Here is an 8,803-nt window from a genome sequence, read left to right on the forward strand (position 1 = left end):
GGAGGGAGTAGAGAGACAGGAATTCTGGGTCCCACCATATATGCAGAGGGCTGGGAGGGTGGGTGTCAGTGGGAGAGGGTTCCAAGTAAACAGGGCAGCATGCACATAGGGGCCTCTGAGGGCCCTAATAGGCAGCTCAGACTTGCTTTGTCTCATGGCCATAGGGTCAGAAAAGGCTTGAGTCCACTGCAGGGGCTCCCATAGGTGGGAAGGGTGGCTGTCCCTGAGGGACAGTGTGGAGCCATCCTGCGGTGGCAAAGGCTGGACACTTGGACTGTGTATGTGTTCCCCACCTCAGTGGTGAGGCAGGAGTGGATGCCCCTCTTGTCCTGACCATCATCATGAAGATATCTGGGGATGGGTGTCCAGGTGGGTGGGAGGCCGGGGTGTCCTAGGGCTGCCCAGACCCCTTGGTGCCACTGAGGCATCTTCAGAGAAAACATCAGCATCAAGATAACATCTTTCTGTAGGTCCTTTCCAAATGAGCACCCTTGGTATGGGATCACATTGGGTTGGACCACCAGTAATGCCTGGGAGATTGAGAGGCAATGAAGAACAGTGCATTGGGAATATCTCAGCCAGGCAAATGGAGAGGGTTCTACAGATGGTTTGGGACCTCTTATCCAGCTGGGGGTGAGGGATGTTCTGCCATTTTTATCATAGATTCCAAGGATATGGGGCTGCCCAGTGAGCCCTGGGCATATTGCATTCAACCTTAATAAAATCTGATGCAGAAATGGACAGACAGCAGTGACCTGTGACTTTTGCTGAGTGATACCAGGAGTGGTCAAAAAAAGCAGGTGTAAAGGGTCAAATGGAGATTTGGGCCTGGCTCATTCATTGTCTCTGGTAAGAAGGAGCCCACCCAGAGTGGGAAGCAGGGCATAGAGTGTACCCAGCACAAGGCAGTAGCCCAGTTGCTGAAGATTTCACCAGTGGTGACCTGAGAGGACATCCTGGTGGAGGGACATGTTCAGGCATTTGGAAGAGATGCAAGAAACAACGCCACTGTCCTGTGGCATCAATATATAAATAATGAAAACCAGGAGCCACCGACAGTGAGAGCTCAGTGGAGAGCCAGAGACCTTCCGGTAGCTTCAAAAGGGAGAGGATGGAGCTGAGGAGCAGACACAGGCTGTGAGAGTAGGAATCACAGAGCTCGAGAGGGCCTCAGCCCCCAGACCTGCTGGGTAAAGTAAAAGCCCTGAGTGGGAAAACCTGGGACCCTGGAACGGAGGTAGGGATGAATGGACAGCAACCCTGAGGATGCATCCCTCAGAGCAGGCAGAGGTGGCTCCCTCTTCTTTAGTTACAGCTATCACCAATCCATGTTGGAGGACACAGCAAATGCCTTCCCAGCAAAAAATAGGCGTTCCCCTCTGGAGCTGCCCTCCCACCTCTGCTCCTGGCTGAAGGTTGACATTTAGGGTTAAAGAGACCCAGCTGGGACCATGTTGGACCTGATCACAGAGGATTACATACCTTGGAGCAAGGAGGGGCAGGAATTGGCCAGCAAGCATTGGCAGAAGCCAGATGAGCATCCTTAGGTGGGTTTTGAGGATTCATGATTAAGAGGGCCACAACAAGCTCTCCATAAGCCAGAATTCATTTTCTTGAGTGTACTTTTGCAGAACGTGGAATTCAACACCTTCATGAGGACCCCAAAGGATAGGACAAATTCATTTCTAGGGGCATGGCATATCCCCAGCACATAAGGGCAGAACTGGGATTGACATACTAACTCCACATTGGGTCCTTGGTCTGTGGGCTGAGATGCAAGAGCACGCCTCTGAAGCTGCCATTCTATGACCAAGAGAATAAAACAAACTGATGTGGGAGAGATTAGTGCCTTCATTTAAGACCTAAAGGATGCAGGGGTGGTGGTTTCAATCTTATCTCCATTTAATGCGTAAGTCTGGCCCTTACAAAAACCAAATGGATTCTAGAGGATGATAGTTGATGCTCTGGTCTGAATGTTGGCATCCTCCAAATCCCATGTTGATATCCTAGCCCCCAAGATGATAATACTAGGAACTGAAGCCTCTAGGTGGATAGGACTCCGTTCTTCTTCCACCATTTGAAGGCACAGAGAGATGCACTAGAAAGCACTGTCTTTGCCAGGATCTGAATCTTCCAGCCTTGGTTTTGGACTTTCTAGGCTCTTTAGGACTGTGAGAAATACATCTCTCTTTTTATGGTCACCCAGATGATGCTATCTTATAATAGCAAACTGGCAGACTGAGTTGGTCAATGGCTATTTCCTCAATCAAGTGGTAGTCCTGATCATACCTGCTAGAGGAGTCTTCTAAATGCCGGCTGAAGGACAGCTTAGTGGCAGTACTTTGAAAGGCCTCTAAATGGAGCTGTGTCCCCAGGAGGAAGAAGGAACTAAAGGATGAAATCTAGCACGAGTGATTTTCTGCTACTCTCAATGACCCACTGGGAGACTTTGTGTTTCTGTCCTGCAACTTTGGGCTCTGCAGTGTGGATGGTCCCATTGGGGCAGAAGATAGGGCTGCTGCCTGTACACCTAGACTCCATGTGTCCTGGAACCAGCAGGCAAGAAGAGGAGTCACATGTTGGTAGGGGTAATTGACTTCCACCAGCAAGACGGGTGTGGGTGGCTGTACCATACCAGGTGTAGGGAGGAGCAGGTAGAACCCATACATGGCTTGCTTGGGGTGCCTCTCCTGATTGACCATGTATGGAGACATGCAACAAGCCTGCATGAAAAGGGCACACTCATCAAGGGTTCAGAGTCCTCAGGATGGAGATCTGGATCACGCTCCCAGATTGGCTTCTGTGATACACTGTGGAGATAGCTGAGTGAGGGGAGCAGAAAATGGATATAGAAAGGAGATGGGGAGTATGGGTCATGGCTTTCAGGTCTACCACAGCAGAGGGGCTCCATCCCTTAGAAAGAGAAGCCCCCTGAGTTGTGAAGGAGCTGCTCCCTGAACCCAGATGGATGAAAAGACCTATGTGACTATGGTAGCTATGGACATGGATGGCTCAGATCTCCTGTGATGTGAGCATGGTTGGCTGCAGCCCTACCTGCTGTCCCTCTGGATCCATGGCACTGTACCAAGGCTACACTTGTCCCAGACTTCTCCCAAAACAGACTGGCCAGGGTGGGTCTGGCACACACACACTGCTGTGGAGCACAGGAGTTCTCTAATGGGAATGAGGGCCCAAAGACTCTCTACTGCCTGGCTAGATTGTGCTGTCATCCTAAGACTTCCTAGCCAGTCCTGCTTCCATTCTCCTCTCCTAGCTTGGGCAGCATCAAGGATCTGCTTGCCCTCTCCTTCTGCCTCCCATGTCCTCACAGGTGCCCCCAGTGCCTCTTGCCTGTCTAATCTCACCATGGTGTCTGTTTCTTGGGGGCTCTGAGCTGATTCAGTATCTTGAGAACTCTGTCCTCCAAGGGCCATTGTGCCGGGTCTTCTGCTTCTAGCCTGGGCTGTATGTGCTCACAGTGCTGAGGAGGTGGCAGCCCCTCTCCTTAAAGGTGAAGCCATGTCTCCTCTCCTCCTCCAGACACCAGCTGTGGATCCTCCCAAATTCTCCCTGAGATCCACCCAGCTCTCCAAATGATGGTACCTGCCACCCGAGTGGACTCCTAGCCCAGAAACCTTGGCAGAACTGGGAGGAGTGCCATGCCTTAGTTGGAACCCTCAGATGTGTGTACAGCATGGGCCTAGTCCACAAAGATAGGGGACCTGGGCCTACTCAGGCTGGGGACCCTAAGCTTCGATGAGCTTCAGGTTGCTGGCCCCTCAGGCTCCCTGCAGGCTCCCAACTCAGTCCTGCCCTGGTGAATACGGCAAGCTCTCTGCCTCACTCTCTCACTACTTGTTGAGAAGGAGAATTGATGACAACATCAATAATGTGACTTGCATACAAGCTGCACCACCAACAAACCAGAGTATTGGGGATAAATCCATTCCTGGCCCAGTAATTGCTCTGTGAGCTAAAAGGAATTACACTTCTTTTGGCAACAAGGGAATTTCCCTAGGATTCCAGAGTTTCCCTTCCCCTGGGTTCTGTACATGCCACCCCCACAGGCCATTCTTACAGGCATCTCTCTACCTGGGTGCCCCATCAACTGGCCCCTCCAGCAATAGCTGGTGGGTAGATGTGGTTCTCCTTGCTTTTTGTCCCAAGAGTCTCTTGAATGGATAATCTCATCTGGGCATTTTGTCAGTCTAACTTGAGCTGAGCCATGTGCTGAAGTCTTGGGTTCTTTTGTTCCTTTGAAAGGAGGGAGGGGAAGTGTGCAGAGGGGAGTCACAGTATGAGCACTGTCCTTGAGCTGGTGCTTTCAGGCATGGCCTGGCTCCTCCTGGGTCCCCAGGGAGGGCTGTGCATGCCAGGAAGAGGGGGCAGCAGTCAAGAGCAAGATGGGAAGTTGTTGGTGGGGATTAAGGCCAGCTGCAGCTGTCCTGTTACATCACAGCGATTTTTATGCCGAGCCTGGGCCCAGGCTACAGGGGATCCTATTGGAGTCTTCTATGGCTTTCAGATTGCTAACTTCCATCATCTTCTCCCTCCATGCCTCAGGATTCCCCCTCCCCCTCCTGTATGGCGCTGAGAAATGCGTGGGACTCCTGACTGGAGATTGAGGGAGAAGGCCCGTTTGGCAAATCCTGAATGGGGCAGGGTTGTCTCTTTTCCAGAATAGTGTATCTCCTCTCTATCCCAGCTCACACACTTCTAGGGCAGCCTTGCCTACTCTCGGGGCTCCTGGAGCAGAGAGGCAGCCAGGGAGCAGACCCAGGCCTTTCACTGCACACAGTCAGCCTGAGGCCACAGAGGGCTCTACGCAGCTGAGCTGCCCCTGAAGGCTCCTGGAGCCCTTCTTTCCGCTCTTTGTCTCCATGTAACTCCATACACAGCTGGTCCTCATAGTGGCAGCTGCACGGTCAGTGCCTGAACTTGGGAGTCAGAAGACCTAGGGTTTGAGCTGTACTTTTCCCAGTTACTCACTGGGTGATCTGGGGGAAGTCTCTTGAGTTCACTGGGTCTCAGTTTCCTCATCTATCCAATGGCTAGTGAAAGGGTTTATTACATAGATTGCTATGAGATTAAGAAGAATGGTGTTTAAATAGCAACTAGCAAGGTGCCTGGCACACAATGAGTGCTCTACACTGCAATTGTGATCCCTCTGTCACAGCCGGCAGGGCCACATGGTACAGCCTGAGCCATGTGATGCACCCTCAGATGGAGAGAACAGTACTGGGACGCCCAGCGGCTGTCTGAGGAGTGGGCTCTATGTCTGTCTACAGGAAGTTCCAGCTCACTCTCAAGTCTGACCAGCTGGTGGTCTTTGCTCTCTGCACAGTATCAGAAGAAGAGGAGGCCAGGCTAGTCCTCTAGGCCCAGCATCCTGGAAGGGAATGCGGCCTCCCTGGGGGCAGATTTGGCTCCTAAGATGGGCCTTCATTGGCACTTCCAGCTAAGAGGGAGGATGGCTGCAGTGTGGAGACAAAGGCCTGGCTTGCCCACCAGTGCCAAGAGAGAGGGTGTTATCTTTGGGCCCAGGCGCTCTGGTCTGGGTCTCTGGGCTGGCACCATATGGGGTACCACCCCCAAGCCCCAAGTCTGCTGACAGAAGGGTGTGGGCAGAGGAGGCCTCTATTCAAGTAGAAGCTGAGTCTCTAAGCAGCTGGGAGTGGGGCCAGGAAGAGGGGACATGGCTGGCTTTCTGGAGGTCTCTGGCAGGATCTAGAGGCTGGGGTGCAGGATACAGAGCTGAGGGGCTGGGCCTTGGGGAGATAGAGCTGGGCATTGGGCTGGGCTCAGGCTCCCTGGGAGTCCTACTTTCCTCCCTGGCCTGGCCAGTGTGAAGCACCCCTTTGCTTGGGGGATCTGCAGGCTCCACTCTTGGGGGCCCTCCTGTGCCTGGCCTGAGCTGGCCTTCTCAGCCTTCTTTGTCTTCTTTCCCCTAAGGCAGCTGAACTCTCAGCTAGGCCAGTGGATCTGGGCTGGGGGTACTGTTCTCACAGTTCTGTCCTCCTTACCAAGGGGTGGTAGGAGGGGGAGACCCCCAGGTCATAGTAGGGGGAGTGCAGGGGTGGTTTTTGTAGTTCCTCTTCCTGCTGCTTCGCTGGCTCTGGGTGCAGACTCTGGAAGAGAAAGAGATGACTGCTACAAGACCTTCCCATGCCCAGCTCCAGGTGGCCCTCTAGTCTGACAGGACTCCCCCTGGTTCCCAAGCACCCCATGCTGGTGTCCACCTCAATGGTGACTGTCTTGGAGGGCACAAGGGCACCTTAACTAAGCCTTTAGCTTTACTGCCTCTCCCAGGGATCAGCAGCTGGCCAGGAACCTGATAGTACTAATGAGTCTTTTAAATGAATGATTGGACTGAGAGGTGGGGAGAAAGGTTCCCCGGGGGCCCTGTGTAGGAGGGTTCTAGTTTGCTACCTCTCAGGGTAGGGGTGAGGGCAGGGCTGGATGTGGGCTTGTGAGAATGGGTCCTTGGGGATGCAATGGGTTTGTTCACGTTGGGCTCCCTGCCTGGGGTCATCTCCATTTTTCTCCTTGTCCCCCAAGTCTTGAGAGCCTGTTTTCTGCTGTCCCAGGCCCACCTAGATGTCTTCCAGTGCAAGGTAGCTGTCAGGAGGAGGCTCCAGCTTCTGGGAGGGAGACAGGTCAGTCCTGGGGAACAGAATACGGGTGAGCTTTCAGCATAGGTGTTCACATGGGCATTGTGCCCTGGCCAGGCCACCTGACCAATACTGGTCCCTGAGCCCAGACAGGAGGATAGACCCGAGGGCTCTGCTCCCAGGAAGCCTCTTATGTGGCCAGAGCTTGGCATGTGGCTACTGAGCATGGAGCAGAGGAAGAGGGAAGGCGAGAGGCCCACTCAGCTTTTCTAGGTGTCTCTGTTCCAGCCCAGGCCAGCCTGGCCCAGCCCATTCAAAGGACAGTGGGAAATCCAGGGGCTGTGTCTGGGGCCATGAGAGTGAGGCCTCAGGTGTGAAATGTGGGGTCACAAAAATATCTCAGCCCATTGCAGTAAATATTTACTGCAATATTTTAAAGGTGAAAATTAACGCAAAAATCCATAAGGAACAAAATGTTAACATTTTAAATAAAGACAAGATCAGTAATAATGGCATGCTGAGCCATATTGGAGCGTGAGGCAAAAGAAAAAAATCAGTAATTCTAATCCTGCCTTTATTTTAAAAGTTAGTATTTCGGTCACCATGAACTTTTGGCATTCATTTTGATTTTTAAAGGCTATTCTATTAAAACTGGGCATGGTTAGATGTGCCTGTAGTTCCACCTGTTTGGGATGCTGAGGCAGGAGAATTGCTCGAGCCCAAGAGTTTGAGGCAGCTGGGGAACAGTGAGACTTACTCTCAAAATGAAACAACAAAAAAGACTTGCACTAAAATATTGTTTATTGTGATGACTGGGGCTTTTGATTTCCCCGTGAACTTTGTGCCTTGCTTGTTCTTCTGACCCTTAGCCAGCCCTCACTGCTTGTCAGTGGCTGGAGGAAGGTAAAATTGTGTGTTTTTTAAAATCTCTTCATGCCTCAGTTTTCTCACCTGTAAATTGTGGGCTATAATAGTGCAGCTACTTCTCTGAGTTGCCGTGAGGGTGAAATGCATCTTTATGACACAGGGTAGATACCTGGCACCCTTGAGGGTTGATCTTCAGCCAAAGGATAATGTCCATCCCCCAGGAGAGGGAGCACGTCAGAGCCCCACATGCTCAAGTTCAGGTGTTCTGTGTCCAGGAGCTACAAGGGTGGGTGGAGAAACAGGCTGACACTCACCTGCCACTGTCCGTCCCCAGCTGGCTCTTCTGCTGCTGGTGGTACAGAAAGAAGACAGCGAGAGCCACACCAAGGATGAGGACCATGGCCACTGTGCCCCCCAGGAGCCACGAGGTCCTTCCTGGGCCACCTTGGGGGTGGGGCTGTTCTGGAACCAAGAGATCAAGGGAGAGAATGAAAGAGAGAGAGAGAGAGAGAGAGAGAGAGAGAGAGAGAGAGAGAGAGAGAGAGAGAGAAAGAGAGAGGCAGAGGGTCTCAAGTGAGCTCCAGGGAGAGTCAATAAGGAGGGCAAAGAAGAGAACAGCAGAATCAGACCCTCCAAGGCAGGACCCTGGCCCCTGCATACTCTAACTGCCTTCTAGTTTCACAGGGGCTGGCTGGCTGGTGGGAGGACACAGCCCTCATCCTCTGGCTCCTGGGGCTGTAACCACAGACTCTGTCTGATCCTGGGATCTGGGGGTGGAAGTGGGAGGATCCAGGGCAGGCAGTGGGGGATTCCTTTCTCCTCATTCCATTTTTGGCCCTGCAGGGAAGATCCCTGTTGAAGAGTTTAATTTCCTTCCCCTCCCCACCCAATTAAACAATCAAATGAGGTAATTGGAGCTTTGCCCTCACAGCACTGAGAGAGGGTGAGGATCATGGTGGGGAGTTGGAAGCTGTAAGGTTGGATGAAAAGGGTCTCCTGGGGGGTACCAGGGGGAGCCATGTCTCTGTCTGTGGGAAGGAGAGGTTGAACAACCCAGAGGGCTGCAGCCTATGGTGAGGGGCTGAGCCCACCCTCTGGACCACTCAGCCCATGGGAGGAGCAGGGCTGGGGTGTCCGGCAACTCCTCTCCACTTGCTCTGTGGTGGAGCAGTCACTCAACCTCTATGGGCCTCCAAAGGGAAAGAGCCTAATTGCAAGAATTTGCTAAGCTGTTTCTCAGTGTTAGCTGGAGCCACCAGGCCATCCTGCGGCCAGGACATTGGCTGCTTTCTGGCTGTTCGCATTTGGTGCCTAAAGCCACAGAA

This window comes from Heterocephalus glaber, unplaced genomic scaffold (assembly GCF_053883595.1).
Source record: "Heterocephalus glaber isolate CG9 unplaced genomic scaffold, H.glaber_assembly_v1.0 deba00001429, whole genome shotgun sequence".
Taxonomy (NCBI): Eukaryota; Metazoa; Chordata; class Mammalia; order Rodentia; family Bathyergidae; genus Heterocephalus; species Heterocephalus glaber.